Source organism: Paralichthys olivaceus, chromosome 23 (assembly GCF_024713975.1).
Source record: "Paralichthys olivaceus isolate ysfri-2021 chromosome 23, ASM2471397v2, whole genome shotgun sequence".
Lineage (NCBI taxonomy): Eukaryota > Metazoa > Chordata > Actinopteri > Pleuronectiformes > Paralichthyidae > Paralichthys > Paralichthys olivaceus.
In genome coordinates this window covers 5716429-5738570 of record NC_091115.1, presented here as the reverse complement: position 1 = coordinate 5738570, position 22142 = coordinate 5716429, and the positions used below count along the sequence as shown (strand labels likewise).

The window sequence follows — 22142 nt, the reverse complement described above, 5'->3', positions numbered from 1 at the left end:
TTTCACACGGGGAATTTATTGAAAGGACGGACCCTTGAGATGTAGCATCTCATTTTCGAGGAGGGTCGAGGGGGGATTCTAATATGTGATTAGAGGCTGTTAAAGGACAAACTGACATTTAGGGAAATCTGCTTATTAGCTTTCTAAACAGAAGTTTGTCGGGAGAATATAAGGTGTTCAAAACAGATTAATCTGATATACGGTGTCTAAAGATGCTAAAGACGGAAGATGGTCGCACCCAAATCAGGGATAGATTGGTTTCCTTTTCGTGCAACAGGAGGAAGTAGAGTCATGTCATCCATCTTTATTTACAGTCCATGGTTCACACAGGTTGTATCTCATTCACTGACAGCATTACATTAGATCTTTACTCTCCCCTGACCTCTCGCACCATGACAAAAACACAAAAACCATAACTCGGCATTTTTCACTGAAAGCTGCAACAAAGTCTCATTTCACCATCCTATCACACACTGACCACATCAGTGTGAACCACACACAGGGGCCATGTCTGTGTCACTCATGGTCACAAAATCCTGTTATTCCTGGTCGTGTGCGTCACTTGACAAAAAGCGAGAGCAGGATGGAGGGAGACAAGAACGAGACAAACATGTTATCCTTTGCTACACTGCTGGCGCAGCAGGTCTCACAGCGTCATCATCAGTGTGACTCATCTCATTTTAATATGCTACTTTGATGAGCTGGTGGGGGGGGGGGGGGGTCCCCTGAGACCACACTCGCTCGCTCTGACTCTCTCTCACATACACACGGAGAGGCCATCTCCACCTTCTCCCTCATATTCCAGGACATGTGGTTAGCAGCCACTTCTACGCTGCAGGGATCACGGATGCTTCATGTTCGTGAACTGAGCTTCCTCCTCCTGATCACACCTTGTCGTCTTTTTTCCGCTGTCGAACACGCAAACACACTTCCAGGTTTTTCTTTTGCATGAATTAAGAATAACTTCAACATATGCACGTGTACTTTTACACATCTCTGACCCACACATGTGACCGGGCGCCACCAGCTAGCAGTTCAGCCCACGGCCCGTGTATGTGTCTCCATGCATATAACCATGCATGTGTATGTATATGCATCTATGAGGGTGCGTGCATGTTGCAGTGCAACACTGTAGGTGGGGTAGTCGCATGTGCCGGTTATGCACTTGTGTCCTCCAGGGCAAGATGTACTGAGAGAGCAAAAGTGTTAGGGAAGTCACGCAAGCGTTTTTCTCGATAGCCGCAACCCTCCAGAGTATTCTCCCCCCCATCTGTTCATCCATACAAACAGATGTCTGGGCTGGAATTGAATGAAGGAAGCATCACACCATCATATATTGAGAATACAATATTGGTTGAAAATCAAATGAGTTGTTGCCTCAGGGCTGTTTGGGATCTGCTGGCAGTTGAAGGCATATGAAAGGAAAACACTGGGTTTAAATATACGCTATATATTTCTGTTTATTTCCTCCATTTTCAAGATGCCTGCTCTGTTTAGGAAGCTCCACACTAACTGAGGGCATCGAGATATGCAGTTTGGGCAATTTTCCATTTTTACTTTTTCAGCGACCTCCTCTCTCCAAGAATGAAACATTAACTGAGCTTGACTTCATTTGTCAGAGCTTCTTTACCTCTCCTGCTAATGACCTTTCTGTTTAAGTAAGAAAACATCTCGCTCCTCGCTCCGCGTCTCTTTCTAGAATGACCTGATATCTGCGGCCCGGCTTCTCTGAAGCCTCAGACATGCGAGAGAGCAAGGTCTGGAGTGGCAGTTGGGACAACCCCTTACACCTTACTCAGCACATAATCCAATGGAGGTTGTGGTTGAAATTGTTGCGCTACATTCTGCGGAGCGGCTCCAAGCATGAACTGGCAGGACGGGAGGCAATTACTGCCACTCAGGCAGCCATTTAGCAGAGGAACTGCGGCTAAAGAATGGGCCAGCACTGCTCAGTTTGGATTGAACTCATATGGGGCCTAAGTAGGAGCGACACCCTGTTGAGGGGACAAGGAGTCTTCATTTCTACACACATCAACACACACTGTTTTTCTGTGCATATGTGTGACTATGAATACAACCCAAGTCTACACAGGAAGTAAGTCTGAGAGAAAAGGTCAGTGTATTAAATTTGAGTGATACTGCAGTTTAAAAACACACACAAAGAAGTCTGGGGTGGAAACACTTGCGCATCCACCCTCAGCTTCGGGCTCAAACACACACGGAAAAATACTATTTGGAAGAAATCAATACCTATTGTACTCTGGCCCATATCTCCAGAAAACATAATGACTCTTCCTTTCTCATATACAGAAGTCACGACTGCCTATCTGTTCTGGTTTCAGGTGTCACCGAGTAATCTGAGTGACTCGGAGCAATAAAAGCTTTCCACGATAAAAGCTTTCCACGAGACGGAATCATAAAGGTAGGATGAAACAAAGGCCCCGTGGCTTTCTCATTCGCTGCCATAATCACCATCATACCACTAATGCTAATGAGGTTAATCAAAGCAATTACGATGGTCGTTGTTCATCAGAGCATATTTCAATGTCAACATATGATCTGTATTTCAAGGTATTTGGGACTATAATTATTTCCCACAATGCAGGCTGATGGATTTAACTGTCTTGCACAGAGTAGTTTTTAAATGGTTGGACCAGCTTCTCCTAACTGTGCCTTTAAGTCCTGAATTTGCTTGAGGGGTCAGAAAATCATTTCCACTCTACTCTCTGTGGGCTGACATCAAAAACTACTGCCGAGGCTGTTGTTTTGTATTTTACAATTAGAAGTCTGTTTCCTTCCCCCAGCAGTGATCTATTTAACGGACATGCCCTCTAAGTCTCCACTCCGCTCGGTAAATGCTGCCTGACACCAGTGTGTTTATGCACTCTTTAGGCAAAGGGTCCACAGCAATAGAGAGGAAATTGATTAAAGCATTTATGTTGGGAGTTAACAGTGCATACTGCCGATGCAGTTACACATGAGAGGAATGTGAGCGACCAAGCAAACATTCCATTACAACTGATGCTGAAAACAAGTTGCCAGTGTAAAAGCCTGCGGCAACTTTCATAAAAATAAAGTGATACTTTATTGATCCTGCAGAGAAAGTCTCTTTGTACTTCCTCCTTCACTGGGATTCTGGAGGCCGACTTCAGTTGTGCAAGATTCAGTGTCTTGCTCTAAGACGCTAACCTGGTATCACCACAGAACATTGCAGGGATTTACTGGAACCTCTGAGTTTATTTTTGATTTCCAAGGAGCGTTATCAGTGATTGCAGGCAAAATTAACTCTGGATGAAATTGGTCGACCACCGTGGGTGGAGCAGCAACCAATCGGAGCAGCGACGGCACATGTGATGAAGTGACCACCAGGCCCGGTTATGGAAGCAGTGCAAACACATCTTTCTTATCAACACACATACAGACTGCAGATGTTTGTGTCAGATTCTGCTGGTGGATATGCAGAATCTGGAGGTGAGGGACAAGATTTTGGAGTTGGAAGTCTTCTGGTGTCAGTTTCTAGTTTGACGAGGTAAACAGTCCATGCCGAGCACAAAAGAGACCGAAAACATTGACTGAGATTCACCAGCTATCAGATTTTTATCCATTTGCATTCATATACAGATAGCTGTTAATAGAAATTAGCCAAAATATTGTCTGGACCTCAAACACATAAAAAAAAGTATCACTGTTGTATTTTCAATATTTTATGTCTTACTTACGTTTTTTAATTCTGAATTTAATTCTTTTAAGTTATTTTTTGTATTATCTCGTGTTGCTTTTACAGTTTGCCACGACGCCTTTTATATTTTATTTAAACCACTTTAAATTGCCTTGTTGTTCAAATGTGCCTACGTGATAAACTGTCTGATAAAAAAAAGAGAAATCACTAAACAGCAGAAGAAGGAGTCTTGGCTCGGATATATAATATCTACTCCAGAGGCCCCGAAATATTGCCTGTTGCCCCCAGAGACTAATTCGTCGTCAGATGATAGCCGACGGGCTCTGAGATTGCCTCCGTGGATACGTGCTCTCTCGTGTTTTCCCTTGTGTCGTCTAACCGTGAATGTCCCTTGTTTTGTCTTTGATTCTCGTGTGCTCCTTGCCTGTTTTTTCGATTCACCGATTTAGACTGAATTTTGTGTTATTATACTTTGGACTGTTATCTGGACTCCGCTTGGAGTTTGTCTGATTGGATGACCCTCGCTGGTTTCAGACGTTTTGCCTGCATCTCCTCCATGTACTTTTACTATTAGTATTAGTTTGTAATATCTGCTGTTGTCCCAGTTTATGAGAGAAAATATACCGACCACTTTTGAATAGATGGATTGAATAGATTTCATCTTGTTTCAAAATATCTGTCTAACAATGAGCAGAGCAGCAGCATATAAACACGTTTGCTGGTTCCATAAATGAGTTTGCTGGTTCCAAGCGACAAAGACACACATAGATTCAACCCAACAACACTCCTGCCTTAGTAATTCTAATTATATTGTAATAATGTGGTGCCACAATACCATTATTTTCAAGCAACGATCGAATTTTCCTTTTGGTACTTAATTACACATGCTTCAATTAAATGCATGAACGCCATCCATCTACTTTGTGCCACACTGAGGCACAAAGTAGTGGAGGCACTGAGCAGTTATTAAACATTCAGGGAACAATGCAGATCCATCACAAATGTCAAGAGGACCTCATATTGTCAGGCTGAATACCAGCCCTCTCATGCTGCTCTGACAGGGGCCCTGACCCGTCCACTCGGTGCATGAAAAACATCTCTTTTGTAATCGCGCAGCATAACTCTGTTGTTCTACTTCCCAGATTTTAAGGCATCATCTTGTTTGTCTGTGTCAGGAATAATTAGGTTAGGTTAAAGAATCCTCAATCTCCTCGGCCCTTTGATTATCCTCCAAATGTGGCGCAGACGTGGCCAACTCCAAAATACAGCTATTAGTCCAGTTCTGAAACTGCTTCAGCTCAGACACATTTCAACGTGCTTCTCTGAGATATATTTACATTCTACTCTGCTGTAATATTAAGTGATTTTTGTGTATTTGATTGTGACATGTATCAGGGCAGATATTCTGCATTTTGAGATAGAGAAAGTCTGTTTTCAGCTTTGTTGAAAACTAATCAAACAGATTAAAAGCGAAATCCCTGTAATAGCCAAATCATTTTTCAGCCCATTTGTTTTGATTTCATCATTATCCTGGAGACAAAGAAAACTCTCTCCTGTTGTTGTATTTATTACATTTGATGTGTCCCTCAAGAATTTCCCAAATAATTAGAAAACATGCTCACGGTACCAAACAGGTGATTTCCGCTCCATATTCTATCTTATCAGAAAGTGGGGTCTGTTATGGTGGTGGTGCAGGGGTGAGATGGGGGTTAATTAAGATGTGTAACGAAGAGATTGCAACTAATACCCCAGCACAGGTCTTTTAGCTGTTCGTTAGAGCACGCGGCGCAGCACTTGCTTGGATTAGAATGAACACGGTAAAATCTGCCTAATTAGAAAATCTGATCCCTCTCTTTTCCCCCTTCCACGAGATGCCACAGGGACCGGTGGGTATATGGAGGGATGAACGGGATAAAGAGTGGAACGGCTGGGGCTCCTCTCACCGGGGGGCACGTGAATCAAATGCACCCCCGTGAGTTGTCCTTCACGTGAGGCAGATGGAACTGCGTCTGTTGCCGTCTGTGTGGTGGTCGGCGAATGATCGTGAGCAAGAATGATGGAAAAACACAGGACGCTGCGGGGAGCAGTGACTACAAAGTCACCGGTGTTATTTTGAACCTCGGACAAAGAAATCGTGTCTATTTGAAAACTCAAAACTAGTTTTTTTTGTGATTAATTGCATCAGCATACAAAACTAGCTGATAAGCTAAAAAAAAAGAGACTTGAAAAAGAGAATAAAAATGGACAAAGAGGAAGGGAAGACAGTGAGGGAGAGAGTCAAACCTGTACTTTCTTGAATGACCAGCAGGGAAAAGAAAGACGTCAGTTTTGTAGGTCTATTAGAAAATGACTCTACTTCTAAATTGGTTAATAACATCCGTAAACATTTTCATAAGGACTTTATTGTCTCTATCGCTAGTCTCAAGTCTTCTTATAAACAACATGATGTCCATTTTGTGAAATATTATCCCATTTAAAGTTAAAAAGACGATAAAGCACTGGATGCATTGGGGCGTGGACACAGTGATAAACAGCTAGTACCATCCAATGGGTGTAGGCGGGTGTGCAGTATCTCATCCCTGCACTGCTCTTCCAAAGGTAACGGGACAGAATGCCAAACTGGGAGTTCTCAAACAAATGGGTGACATCACGATGGGCTGCCACTTACTGATACTGATCCTCCGTCTGTTTTTCAACTGTTGGTCTGACATTATTATGATTGTCTTTAATTTTTATGGAGGAATTGAATAAATTGATTAATCCAGGAAACTGAATTCTTTTTTTTTTTTTTCCAGAGTACAGCTGTGAAACCACCTTGAACCACACTCACCTCTCTATTCTGATTTATATCCAGTTTCATTGGGACTGCACATTCATCATGCCTTTGCCATGCAGACACATGCAGCTGCTTTCTCTACATATGGTCTTCAGTGTAATTACATTTCAACATGTCCTGGCAGGAATCCACACGGTCTCACAATTCGCTCTCATTTTACCTTGATATACTTTTCCCACAAGTGGTGGGAAATGGACCTATTAGTGCCCGTCCCCAAGAGGAATCAACTTAATGATATTCCAGTGTGATTTAAGGTCCCAGGTGTGGTCATGGTGTCTTGCTTTTTTTTTTCTTGTCTTGTCTGCTGGGCGAACCAATCTATCAGCTTCGTGCTGTCAACTAGCGACAGCACAGCTCTGGTGTCCTCCAAGGTCTTCTTAGACATGACTGACTGACCACATCCTCATCCTTTCCATCTCACTCGCATGGAGAGAAGCACTGAGTGAGAAGGACGTGGCTGCTGAATAATATCTCCATAAAAAGATAAAAAACATGCTTTCTGAAGGAGTGACACTGGACTCATTATGCCCTTTTTTCCCTTGTCCTGCCATTTGCCCATACTTGGAAGAATCTATTTTAAGTGTGTGACCTTTACAAGCCACCTCATCTCTGGAGGAATGAGAGGAATCGAGGGTTATTAAGCAAAATAGAAGCAACTTGTACGCTTGTTCCATTGTGGTGAGACGACTGCATGGATCGCAATCACACACACACAAACACACACACACACACACACACGTACACACACACACACACACACACACATTGTAAATGAACTCATGTTAGAGTGGGAATCTGCTTAGATGAAAATCCTTTGCAGAAACAAGGGCAGCGTTGAGCCATAACAATTTCTTTTCACTCTCTGTGATACTATTTTCATTAACATGCAATTCTGAAAAGCCTTAAATGGCTGACGCAGCTCAGTTAATTGTTGGCTTTTGATTCCCTGAGGCTATTTGTCTTAGACTATAAGAGAAAAAAAAAAAATAGAGTAAACCCTGCCTGGTACTGTTGCTATGACAACGTGCTTATAGAAACTGTATATATCACTCTGTACTTACCCCCACAAGAAACCACACGCTCATGCATTATCTTATAGACAAAAATACAGCTGCAAAGGCTTTCCAACTGAAGCAGTATCATGCTGGGCTGAGACTCACAGCTGTTGACGAGGAAGCTTGCCAAAAGTGCCCCACCGCCTCTTTCCTTGGACCCAAATCAAATCCCCAATTTGTTTATGTTATTATGTTAATAAAGGGTAGCATTTCCATATGAATATCAATATTTCAGTAGGAAGCGAGGCGATACTGTGAACACAGAGGATCGCTGGCAAGCAGGACAGCGTAATATGAATGGGGCTCCATTCGCGGTGTAATTTCACTCATCTGATTTTCTCTTCTTCTGATGATCTCAAAAGGAAGATATTTTTAGAGCCCAGGTGCTTATCCTCTTTGTGGTGCTGGAGGCTAATGTTAAATGAACACATCAATCTTCCGCGTTTCAGAGTGAGAGGGGAGCAGCGGTGGCACAGTCTCGGCAGCAGTGGGTTCCCTGCCAACTCTGTGATTCTAAAGCTTTTTGTTTTCTATTGCAATGGGTTGCTGCAGTATTGGCTTCTCAGTGTGAGTCATTCAAGTCACTTGACTGATGGATAAATCTGGGTCTATAAATAAAAACCGCAGAGTACAAAATGTCTGCAATGAAATATCAGTTATAATAGATAATAATCATATCAGTTTATTTCCATGGACTATGTTGTACCCATATGGAAACCCACCATGACATCACCATGGTGTCCTTGAGACCAGGGTGATGATCTCGAGAACATCACACGCCCACCATCACCTACGACCTGCACCCATTGGATAGTACTGGTTGTCAATCGTACAGGATCTATAGTCTATCTGACTCTGTATGGGACCACAATTTACAAAATGAACATCATGATGTATTGAATAAAGAATTTAAAGTAGGGATTGAGAACATAAACCCCTTATAAAAAGGTTTACTGACGTTATAAGTCAAGTGAGAAGTAGAGTCATAGACTTCTATAGAAACTGACCAGTGGAGTCGCCCTCTGCTGGTCATTTGAGTGAGAGAATACAGGTTTTACTGCATTGGCTTCACTTTCTGGACCCAGCAAAACCAGTGATTGCTTCCTGGGTTTGTATCTTGGTGCTTAAAGTCCTGTCATATATAAGTCCCATGAATACCTGCAGTCTACGTCTATTTTCATATACAGTACCATGGTTGTGCATCCTATCACACGTGGATAATTCTTACTTTACTGCCAGCAAACTATTATGATACAAACATCTCCGGGTAATTACAAAGCATTTAAATACATCAACATAAGGTGTGTCAACACTAAGTGCTTAATAATGTACCGATCCAAACACAACTAGTTAATCAATCATACTCACAGCACGATGAGTCATCACTCTTGCAGCGTCTAAATCACCAGGCAGGTGGGTCAGTGATCATTAATAGTTGTCTAATACATCATGGGCATGAAATATCTAGTATTTGGGCAGCGTGTACGAGATGTTTGAGTTATGTGCTGTTGTTAAAGCCTGACGGGGAGATGTGAAGTCCAATCAGTCAACTCCTTGCTGGTGTAGATTATTATATTAGTCACTCTGTGAGTGCACATGATTGAAGGGTCCCACGAGGACCTCTCGACCGAACTACAGTGCACCTATGCGATAATTCCTGATTCATTTTGTTGTGTTTATTGATGACCATTTGAAAAGACTATGTGACGATTTGACTAATTCACTTGTCCCCTTATTACCTATGTACGCTGAATCCGATCTGCTGACACCTCTTACAGCTGAGGCCGGAAACCAATTAGTGAAATTAAGCACTTAATATTTGAAGTGGCTTTCAATGATGACGTGTCCAGATGAATCATGGATCAAATAATGTGCGTCAGCTCAACCTTTCCAAAAGAACTCATTTTTTTAGGACAAGCTCCAAAAAGTGGACCCAGGTTCATCAACAGATGTGAAATATCTGAAAAAGAAAATGAACTGCCATATTACAGTAAGAGTAAATCGGGAAAAGTCTTGTAAATATAACCAGAGAGTGTGTTTCTGCTGTACAGTCTTAAGTAAACTGTATTATTATTCATCCACTTACGTCAAACCTATTCCATTATCGTCAGCTGCAGAACACTGGGAATTACAATGTTTAATGCAGACGAGGATCCGAGTGATCCCAGCTGTCATCACTAGGTATTCACGTTTAACAACCTGCAGCACATGAAAACAGATCGATACGGCGGCAACAGACCTGTGCAGTGGCGGATGGTGTGAAATCGTCACCATCCAATAATGCATTTTTCAGCCCCCAACTCAATTTCTTTAATGTGGTTTGTTGGGACAACAAATGCCATCGTCTCAATGGTCATTGCTTCCATCTGCAGGAATCTGATTGATTAGCCGGCACGATGAAAGTTGGGCTGGGAACTGTCATGGTGTGGAAGCTCCCCGCGGTGGCCTTTTGTAGGCCATCGATTGATTTATAAGTGGGACAGCATTTTGATGACTTCAACTGGCGATTGATTCACCGCCGTCCATATCTGTTGACGTGGTTGTAGATGCCAAAATGCGACCGCAGGGATGATTGCCTCACAGTAAAAGCCGAGATCATTTAATTTTTTTAGTTGGAATTGATGGGTATTCAAATTATCTGCTTATCTCTAGCTGGATTGTGGAGTGCTCAGGCTCCTCCTGATTGGTTGATCAGGTCAATTACATGCAAACATGCACAGAAAAGGCTTTAAGCCACGAAGACGGTGACGTGAACATTGTCATTGGAGCAGAAATTGTGCAGTAACGCTAACACGGAAGTATCGTGAAAGGAAAGCAACGGCAAGCTTGTTTCACAGCTTGTAGTCACCTGCCGGGAGAATTCATTTACTGACCTGAAAGGCTATGAATGTCTCCTAACGATTACATAAGGCAGAATGAGCATAAATCAAGTTCAAGAATCAATATTTACACCAATGGTACAGTGTGTTCTGAAACACCTTATTATTTTAGTCACAGTCAATCAAGACGACCTGGGCTTTGGCTGCACTGTGCAGAAAAACACCTCAATCATCCGCACAGCGATGGGATAAAGGCCCCACTCACACAAATATGGACAATTCCTCTTAAAGAAAAGAAAATTGTCGATAATGAAACTAAATGATGTATAGGTGTCTCAGAAATCAATATTCTTTAGTAGCACCATACAGCCTATTTGTTGGGTTAACTGCACCCATAAAACGTAATGAATGATTAAAAGAGCAATAATAAGTGTTGTAATGTTTGGATATGCACTCTCTTGTCATAATAGGACTCTTTGAAATCCCATTTATTCTGCTCCAGGTTGACAAATAGAGCCTTAATTGAGGAAAATCTAAATTTCAAAGGAAACTAATTGAGGCTGATGTTTTTTGTCTTTTTTTACATTGTGTGATCTTTGAGTTAATCCATCCGCTACTTAATTTGGGGAAAACAATTAACAAAAGACATTTAAAGGGCAAACTCACAAGGAGTAGATACCCCTCCTCTCCTCCAATCTCTGCACGTTGTTGTTTCAAGGCTTAAAAACGGGACCATATGCCCAGTGAATCCACGCCGGGAGGTCACCTTGAAAGTATTAGGATTTAATATGATTGACCGTGCGGTCTTAGCAAAGGATTAACGTGATGTTGTCCGTATGCTCCCGGAAAACGAGAGTAGTCAACATTACGCTCATAGGTCCGAAGCGCAGGTTAAATAGCTGTGGGGAGGGTGGAGGATGGTCTGGTACCTGCTCGACAAGAACTTCAGAGCCAGACTGGTTAGAAAATGTGGCTGTGATGAGTTAATATGGACGCGTGGGTCATTCTGTCAAACCGGAGGATGAAGATCCCATTAGCTTGAAAAAGTCTGCAGTGAACGTGATGAGCTGCAAGACTCAATAATGCCCCCAACCCCCCCCCCCCTCCTAACTCTCCCGCCCTCTCCCTTCATCCGCGCCACGCTCAGGGTCAAGCATGGCTTTTTAAATGTTATCTGATTGCCGAGAGCTTTCCGTTGCCGAGATTCAGCGATGAAATTAATCTCTGACTAAAATATTGACAGTCCATAGAACCTATCGAGTGAGGTGGAGCAATCGGGCAATAAGGGAGAGGAAGGTGTGGGAGGGAGAGGGAGAAAAAAAAGCGTTGTAGATAAGCACAATCAATCGGACGGCGTCACCCCCGGGTTTAGCCGTGTCAGACGAAAGCTGAGTTTGATCAACTTCATAACGGGTGAAATACTGAAAATAAAGTGGAATTAATCTAAAATGGTTTGACCTTGAAGTTTGACCTTTCATCAAGGTAATCCTGTATATCTGCTTATAGGTATTAAGTTATTACACAGCATGATGATAGAACAAGTCTACATGTACTATTTAATGGGGTTTCATTTATTTTATCTATTTTAATTAATGATTTTGTTTTTATTAGTCTACTATCTTGTATATATATATATAGAAGCTCATATATATCTATATATGAGCTTCTACTTATTTAACGTCACTTGATTTAATTTAATTTACTCTGTATACACTTAATATTTCTAGTTTCACTCATGTACTTTTTTATTTTCACTTATTTCTAACTTATTATATATTGTGTCACTGTAATCACAATAATTCTCTCATAAAGTCTTATTTTATTTTGTATACTTTTATAGATTATATAGATATTATAATCTAACCACACTTTATTTCATCTTTAAGAATATTATACTTTTACATCAACTTGTGTATGTATGGGGGGTGTATAGTGGAGGGCTCCATGTGTTTCTGTTCTTAACTTATATTCTCTTTTCTTTGAGGTAAAGCTTGAAAACTGCTCATTTGGAAAAATGTACTAAAGACATTTGTTTAATTTCCCTGATTGAAAGGCCTTAAAATGACCACTTAAATGAAGCTTTTATCATTTTCAATAAATGAAAATAGTTTGACTCACCAGTATTGATTTGCATATCATAGCTCACCATTACCTTAACACCAAGGTCTCTGTATTTCAGACTTTCCAAATCACTCCCAGTATGTCGTACCTAGCAGCTATTATAATTCCAGTGAACAGAACTTAATCCTTGCCAATGGCAGGCGTTTTTTATTACACAGTATACAATGGTGACCTTCCACATTCACCTTGCAAGGTTTAGAGGAATAATACAAAACATGCAAGCGTTAATCTTTTCTGCTATGCTTCAGCTCTCTGCAGAACCCTGGGGGAATGTCACAAAGGCACTGTCGAAATGCCTCCTGCGTATACCTCCTGGCAAGTATGGAAACAGGGAAATAATATAATAAAACATTCATCATTCATTTTGTAATGCTGAGGTTGAAGAAAAAGGGGAAGCAGGAGGGGGTGGGGTGCAAGAAAATCAGGTGCACACGTGTAACAGAGACTGACAGGGCCCTTTCATGTGGAAAAATAGCACTAATTCATTTTCCACACAGTAAGTCCTCTTGTTTGCAATATTCATGTCACCTAGCACAATGAAAGGAGGACAACCCCTGTTACTGGTGTTGCACCAAGAATAGATGTACCCCGCTTTTGTTTTGGGGGAGGAAAAAAAAAGAAAGAAAGAAAAAGCTGAAGAGAAACTCCACATCGCAAACTGACCCAGATAACAACAACAGAAAGCCGAAGTCTGGAGGGGCAAACAAAACAGTCCGCACAGTGGAGAGCGAAAGAGAGAAAGCTGTAAAGACAGAGAGAAGAAGAGTCTAAAAATTGTTCTCCTGACAAAAAGTTAGTTGAGAAGCAAGGAGGGGGGGGGGATGAATATTTTAAGAAGCGAGCTCTCCCTCAACGAGGAGGGAAAAGAGTGAGAGTGAGAATAAAAAACAAGCGGCTGAGCGACGGTTTAAATTGTCGACTTGCAAAACTGGGAATTTTTCGAGAGTACATGAGCGTGAGCAGCGTCGGTTGAAGCCTGCCTGTGTGTACAGTTCTCGCTGCCTGGTGGAGTGCACCATCAGCTCATTGGGGGTAATCATGGGAAGATGAGAAAACACAAATATGGCAACCGGGGGCCGGCTTCTCGACATTGTAAGAACATCTGCAGTTGTTGCAGTTCTATTTCAAGAACACTTTTCTTGTTTTTTTTGCGCTGAGCTAAGTGCTAGAGTAAGCTTCAGTGTAAGCTGTGTAACGGTGGCCTATTCAAAGCAAACCTAAGCAGAGCGATGGTTTAACAATGGACCCACCTAAGACTTTGCAGATAGCACAAAATTCACAGATTCGTTCTGATGCTTGGAAAAGTGTCGGTTTGCTTCGGGTCAGCCGACGTGGTCTCTGAGAAAATCCACCCAAACTAATTCAGCTGCGCCGATCATACACACGAGGCACGTTTCATCATTTTCTAACTCCAACACTAAATGCTACGCCAAACTAGAAATGCTAATATGTGCTGCAATATGTCGTTTGTCCTTGTGCCTCGCTGGCCTGCAGCTCCACTCAAGCATGGCCCACGGTGTCCAGACTGTCAACTCCACTCCGCTCTCCTTCTCCCTCCGTGCCGGCGAGAGGAGACTCTGACCCCACCATGATGACACTGCTCCAGAAGAGATTATAGACCCTGATACTCCGCCGCGCCAGCATTATGCACACGCTGCCCTTTAACTAAGATACACAGGCTGGCTGCCAGCTCTGTCCGGCCCAATCAGATCTGCAGCCTCACGTTTGTGCAGGGGAAATCACAGAAACTACCCAAGACGGCATTTGGCAAATATATGGGAGGTGTGAAGACGGACAAACATCACGATGAACGTGCATGTAGAGCAAATACGCAATAATTCTTCAGCACTCACATGTAAAAAAGACGGAGGTGGAGTAATAAAAGGATGAGAAAAAATCAATGAAGAGTAGCGTTAAACCCATGTGGCTTTGAGGGGCTGAAATCAATACCAATAATTTTAGACTGAAGTTTCCAATAATCAGTGTTTCATATAGAAGGAGGGTGTCCATTAATTCACATCAAAGAAGATATGAGTAGAAAAACAATAAAGCGTTAGAGGCTTATGATTTGTACAATGAAAAATAATTGTTTTAGGGTAACCGCCGATACGCTGCCCTCTGAGCGTTAAAACTTTGAAGTATTTCCCATGAGGCTTCAGGACGCACCCCAAATCAGCGATGTCTCAGCAGGCCTTTACGTGTCAAATCAAAACAAACACCGCAGCATCACTCAGCGGGGTGCGGTGGCCAGAAATGCCACATGCTTGAAAGCTCAAACTCCCAGCGTAGCAGCGGTTTTCTGCCCCGTGATTTAGCCTTAAATTACCCTTTAAAGGAAAGCACAAGGGGAGATTCACTTTCACTTCCGCGACGTGAGCTTCAAGCGCGGATGTATCCCGAACAAAACATGTCAACATTTCTTTAATTTCTCGAATGGTGCGCGCTTTCATGTACTCGGATCAAGCGCGCTGCCTTCTGTAGAGGCTTTCATGGAGGTGCAGAGATACCAGACTCCATTCCAAAAACTGTCACTTTTAGAAGTGTCAAACATTAAAACAAAAATTAGTTGCAGTTTTTTTTTCCACGTCAACAAACTCAAATCTGCTTTTTACTTAAAAAAGAGGATGATGAATGAAAAGTTTCTATGTATAGGACAGTGTATGTTCCATATATTTCCACTAAAAGTTATTCCATGACTTAATTTAATCAGTACATTTAAATCAGTTTAATAGAAGTTGCCCCAAACTGTTCCCTTCGCTTTGATGATGAAAGATGTCAATGCCAGTTTGTTGTCCTCTCCTGTTTGACACTTCTAACCCAACGTCTCCACTCAAAGTTTTTCCATTTTATGCCTTAGGGGTATTATTTTAAAAAAGTAGACGTCAGACATTTCTTTACAGAATGAAATGCTGATTTCCAGATCTAGTCAGTCTGAATTGGACTGTGACTGTTTCGTGACTCTGTTCCATTACAGAGAATAAATTGGGATGGTGAGGAGAATAAGTGGTTTGGGTTTGAAATGCTCGTCCAAAAATTCTATATTTTTTGATAATAATCATAATCCCAGCCTCTCAAATGTGAACACTTGCTGTTTTTCTTAGTTTTCTAATATGGTACAGGTTTGACTGTGCAAAGTCAAATTGGCCAAATTATCTAACATTTTTATTTCACTGACATTTTCTATCTATGTAAGACGACTGACAACAACCTTTACAGCTGAATAGTATTCACACTTTGTTCATTTTCCTGTCACTGTTTTTCATAGATGTAGTGAGATAGCTAACTTTACTCGAAGATAATTTACTCTGGGAAATAAAACACCAACTACAGACAATTTAAAGGCCCCAATTGACATAACTGTAGTCTGCATGTTTTTGGATTGTGAGAGAAATAACTAAACTTATATAAATATATATATAAACCATCCTCTGCTTTTTCAATTTCCAACACCAAGTTTATAGTTGTGTGTGTGTGTGTGTGTGTGTGTGTGAGCCTGAGTGCTACACTTGTAACGTCCTTATCCAAATAAGCTAGTTAAGTAACATACAATACATAACATGATTGTTTTTGCCCAATTGAGTTCATTAATCCTGGAGGGGCTGTGGGAGAAATGCAACTGAACCGTTCTATTCTTGGCACTTTTCTCTGTGCGTCATTGCAGAAAAGAGCTGAGTGAGACACGAGTGTGTGTGTGTGTGTAAATGAATGTGTATATTTTCATCCTAAGAGCCTCCACCCCGAAGGCAACAACTCAAACCTGCTGCTGTCACAAATAAACAATGAGACCTGGTTTGATGAGGTGACAATCTCACAGAGCTCGTGGTTGTGTTCAGAATACAGGAAACTATTTTCATCATTATTTCATCAGACCGAGGGAGAAAAAGAGGGTTGTGACACATACATGGAAGGAAATAAAGGATCTGAATTGGAAGCTTGGGCCTGGTGTGATTTTATAATTACATAACGGCTCCAAAATTGGGCACAAACACATTTGCACAGCAGCAACTTGTGCCGGCTGTGGTGTTCTTTTGCCAAAGTCCTTGGCCCCTTCGGCAAGGCAGCGGTCTCATGAGAAGACAATGATCACAAATGGAACAACACGTGAACCGATCTCACCATCTCGGCAGCCCGGTGATTAAATATCAACTCTTGGCACAAAAGTATGTAAATGCTGCTTCCCTGCCCGTGCTAACACCCGCTTCACTCGCCCCAACCCCGCCCTCTTCCCCGCTGCAACACAGATCAGTAGAGGAGGCCCCGCCAGGTCCCCTGTTCGAGCAGAGATATCATTAACCTCCTCTCTAAATCAGATCCAGATCAGTGGCCCCCCTACTCTGAGACCCCTCGGCTCAACTGGCTAAATGGCTGATGCTTGTGTTTGCGAAAAGGAGGAGAGGAGGATAAGGGAGAGAAAAGGAGGAGGTGGGGACAGATGCAGTGTGTCAGGATGTGAGTTGGAGTAGGATGTGGGGTACAGACGAGGGACTGGCTCATAAATAACGAGGGGCTCATAATTCTGAAGATGTCAGAGGCCAAATGGATATTTTTCTGTTGGCAGCGATAAGGCATGTGGGCAACACACGGATAGAGGCTTATTAAATTTCCCATAAAGCCTATCATTGTGTGGCAGAGCAGAAGTCATTCTGTTAACATGCCAGTTCATGGATGCATGACAATTGTTCTGGTGCAGGCTCGCTCATCATCCAGAGTGTCCTTTGTGAGGCTGCAGCTTTATTAATGATGCCCCATCAAACATATTACACAGTGATTACGTTCTTATCAACGTTCAACAAGACAACCACTCAGTTAAGAGGTGTCTTTGTGTCCCGTTTCCGAACAGAGATCCAACTGGAGGGACATTAGGAGAAAGCACACACCTCCGCCAAGGCTGACGTGTTATCTTGTTAAAGACAGTGGAAAGAAACCCCCCCGATCTGCCTGTTTGTCTGGATCCACACATAAAGTTTAATGGATTCCTCCCTGTATGTCATGCTCCACCCCTGTGTTCAATTTCATGGAAATCGGTTCAGTGGATTCTGTGCAGAGACAAACAAAGATAAAAACACAACCTCTGCACCAGAGATAAAAATAGAGAGATGATAATTAAAATAGATTTAATATTTCTCATTTTCAGACCAATCACCTGAGAAATTTAGCGTGTACTAACCTTTGGTCAATTTAAAAACTCACTTATTTCATTTACGTATCAATTTTTAAAAAACAGAATCTAATTTTGTTCCAAACGGGTTGGAATAGAAACGATCTGACCCGAGCCAGATTTCACCAAGCTTGCAAACAGAGCCAAGTTTTCGTTGAGATCATTTGATTAATATTTTTTGCTCAACAGTAATTATTAAATATGTTACCTATCCCAGCTTTAAATACAGAAATTCAAAACCAGGTTTTTCTATTCATTCACAATCTCAAACTGTCTCGAGATTTTTGAGCAACAAACTAACTGTGGCCGTGCATAAACACCAGCAGGAGTTTCAGCCGAATTTGTTCTGTGACTTGAGCTGAGGAGGCCCCTGTCACTGGCAAGCAGGGATTTATCAATCACACAGTAGCTGCAGCTTGTGCTCACTTAGACTGCCTGTGCTTCTCTTAAAAATGGAGAAAGATGTGATGAAGAAAACAGGAGAGTAAATGGGGATGTAAGAGAATATCTGGAAAATATCTGGAGATGGAAAGGAAGAAGGATGATGAAAGCAGGTGCAGGGTGAGGGGGGGAGGGGGGGTAAGAGAAGCACAGGGGCTGCAGGAGAGGAAGAAGAATGAAAACAGAAAATGAAGCGGTGAAAAGAACAGAGGAACAGAAATAGCCTAAGAGAGGAATCATTAAAGAAGCAATTTGTGAGTGCGTTTAATACAACGCAGTCTTCCAGATGCTGTCATTTTCAGACATGAGCCAATTAATGTGGGGTAGATGTAGTCAACATGAAATAATGCATGCATGATCCTGCTACAGATGTAAAACATCACATCATTAATGCTGAGTGCTACTCTATGTCAATGTCAACTACTACTGAGATCTAATTAATTATGTCTAGGTCTTCCTCTGTGTCTGCCTTTTACGTATGCAAACTGATTAATTCAGAGGAGCACTCAACACATATGGAGCAGAAACGCTGCGTAGCTGATCGGCGAAACGCTGCGTACGACACGGAAGAAGAAGGGCGGTTGTGATACAAATCAGTCGACTGCCTTAAAAGCACCGTTTGGAAATCTGATTTGAAAAAAGATGTCATGCTCGGCTGAAAGGAGACACGAGGAGCCTCGGTTATTTCCACTCCTAATTAAATAATCTTTGATTCACAACACTTCTTCATTGACTTCCTCTATCTCAACCTGCTCAATATCTTATAAAGCGACGAGGCACTCGGCAGAAGCACGAGCGCTGAAGATAAGTTTTGATCCCAAAAAAAAAAAGACGTATAAGAAGTATTCTTCGGCCAGACTCCGCTCACTGAACGCCTTCCCTGATACGTCTGTTCAAAAGATAAAGGGAAGTAATGATTATTTGCTAATGACTGATCAAACAAAACATGGTGCCACTAGTAAGTACTGCGCTAATGAACTCCGCTGAGCGCTAAGCGATCAATCCGCCGAGGCCCAGTATCTGTTAAATCTGATGTAAGTTAAAAACAGGGAAAATAGTACGTGGCCCTGAGAGCTCAACAAACACTGCAACCTCATGAAATATGTTCAAATAGATAACACATACTCAACACAAACTAATACGCAACACTAGCTAAATACTCGCAACACACAGCTAAATACTCAGAACACAAATTAATACTCACAACACAGCCAAATCCCACAACACAGGCAAATACTCACAGTACTACCAAATACTCGCAGCAGTAAGGAAGTGTTCTAAGGGGACAATAAAAATGCTTGTTGTGGACTTGGTTTGAGATTAAAGCTTAGTTCAACACTGTGATCGGATGATTTGTATTTGCTGCATATTTTTTATTTGTCGCACGTGTTTTCAAAATGATAAAGATGTTTTTGTGATGTGTTTTCTTAAATTGTCGTCGTTTAGTTCTCTGAGCCACAGTAATATAGAAATGAGTAGATGAGTGTGATATGCGCTCTTTGAAACACCTGAAAGTTTCTCCTGTCCTTCTGGTAAATGAATTGAAGTGCCCTTTTCGGAGACTAACACTTTTGACCGGAGATACACCGTATAATGTCACAAACCACCTTATATAATGAATCAATGCGCCTTCTCCGTGTTTTGTCTCTTCTGCCTGCTGCTTTCTCTCTAACCATTGCTGACATTTGGCTCAAAGTATATTGATTTATGCTGTGGAAGTGGAGCACACATACACACCGTCTTGAAGTGTGAGGTAGAGGATGCGAAATGGGAACAAAAGCCAAGTCTGTGAATCTTTTTTAAGGTTGGGACTTTTTTTTTCCAGCGCACTGCGGTCTCATCAGTCACGAATAAGAGGATCATAACTGACCATACATTTACCTCCTCGGGAATATGTCACGACTATTCATCCACGGCGTATTGTACCGAGCGTTGTGCACAGCAGTGAATGTCCCTGCAAAGAGTGCAGCAGATAAATGCTTTCAAGGGCAAATTATGAAACGAGCGTCATAACTGAGGCTTTAACAGCTTTGAAAGGGGAAAATATCTCACGGCCGGTAGTTCAAGAAAAACCACACAAGCACAGAGAAATGGAACTTCTTTTTTCTCAAACTGGATTCTCAAAGAATCTGATCTGCCTGCGTTCGGTTGGCAACATCTCGCACAAGCTGGCAGCTCAATTGACTCCAGATTGGTGAATATGTATAGGAGGGAGTCTTGAATAATGTATCGGAATCTGATATCATACATTCAGTATGGCGTTAGAGCTCCCTTTGTCACGCACTGTGGGGATCTTTGATGTGAATCCAGAGCCTCACATGAGGGGGGGGGGTCCACAGCTGTGGGAGTTCTGTAGGGGCACCTGGATGCATGCATTTTTTAAAAGTAAAGTAATGGAGATAAGGAGGTCTGGACGAATATAACAAGGCTTCACTTTACCTCAAAAACGTCCACAAGGAGCAGGAAACCGGTCATCTCAACAGCTTCAGCAGAAATGTCCTCCGTCCATCTGAAATGAGAACATAAAGGAAACATATAGCTTGTTATTCACACTATAAATCAAAGGCTTTTAATGTTACATTACATCGATTTGACAGACACCTGGTATTAAATGCATGATAAAGTTATAATGTCGTCTCAACACGTTGACTGATGAGCCAGAGATTTTAATTAACGCGTATCCTGTCAAAGAAACACCATGCACCCTGGATATGAGACGTTATTAAACAGGGTGAAATGACAAAAAGGTAAACTTGCTGTCAGTCATATTTTGTGTGTGTGTGTGTGTGTGTGTGTTTGAGATCATTGGGAAATATGCAAATTGATGTGAATAGAGATCAGGCTTCTCCTCGGCAGATGAATACATTTAACTTCCCACGATGAAACACAATAAGGTTCAGAGACTGTAATGCTTTAATGTACATTTCATGGTCGGCTGTTTAAATTGAAAACAACTTTAACGGAAAACAAATATGTGGAATAGAATATATACATGTATATACATTTACATTTTGTCCATTTAAATAGAAATATATCTATAAAAAAAAAGAAAGATGACAGAAGAAGTCGTCAAAGTGGCGGTTGACTTGAAACCGTTTGTAAAACACTTTGCTGCAGGAGAGTAGGAATGATTCCTGTGTAATTTATGCTCAGTATAAACAGCGTGGAACTTCCCTGTGCACAGAATATCTCACAGCAAGAGATTGACAGAGACTGAGGACTGTAGCTACACAGGAAGGTCCAGGCTTAACAAACCCCCCAGGTGATATGATGAGCGCTTTGAACAGAAACAACCATTTTGCAAGTTAATCGATATGAAGGAACTAGTTTGTGAGTTTGTGTAGTTCGCGTTTTTCAAATACATCCTCTTCACAAAACTGCAGGAAAGTGTCAGGACTTCAGTGCGTGTCTGAAAACATGTACTGTAAACAGGCGAGGTGTGTTTGTTTCACTCACACGTACAATATGTCTGCCTGTGTGGTTTCATCTTATTTCAGTTGACTGAGTCCCTCACCGGAGACCCGACTGATCACAAACACTTCCTGTTTCCTTTCCAGCGTTTGCCAATGCTTCAGAAGGTAACAATAGTGTAAGCCTGGTACAACCGTCTCCAGGCTACCTTCAGGTGTTGTCAAAGCGGCAGCAGGGCAGAGCTGGGAGGTTTAAAGTGAAGCGAACGCTCCCCTAACCCCTGTGGCATGAACCTGTTATATCATTATAATGAGACTCTCAGTGTTACAGTCCTCCAGGCCAGAAGCTGCGAGGGATGAGGTTTTCCACAGACCAGCTTGTCGTATGTGCATGGATGGCTTTGAAAGATACTGTGACACAGGTATCAACACAGGACCTTTTAACCAATAACCCATATTGCATTTATATTCATTTCATCCTGGCAAAGGTGTTTGAGTACATATTGCATTTATCCCCCACTTGCTCCAGGGATTTTATGCAATATGCAGCATACATTGCATCTACATGTAGCACAGCGGCCTCTACTCGGGAATGTAAACACTTCTCGGCAATCCTATTTTTA

At 41.9% G+C, this 22142-nt stretch overlaps 1 long non-coding RNA gene across 2 annotated transcripts in view; it reads right to left on the bottom strand.

Annotated features, from left to right (window-relative positions):
• Positions 1-22142, bottom strand: part of LOC109632768 (uncharacterized) — a 194325-nt gene that overhangs the window by 24835 nt on the left and 147348 nt on the right. For both annotated transcript variants that reach the window (XR_011240229.1, XR_002202955.2), the window contains exon 5: positions 20549-20618. This is a non-coding gene — a long non-coding RNA (uncharacterized lncRNA). The remainder of the gene's footprint in view (positions 1-20548; positions 20619-22142) is intronic.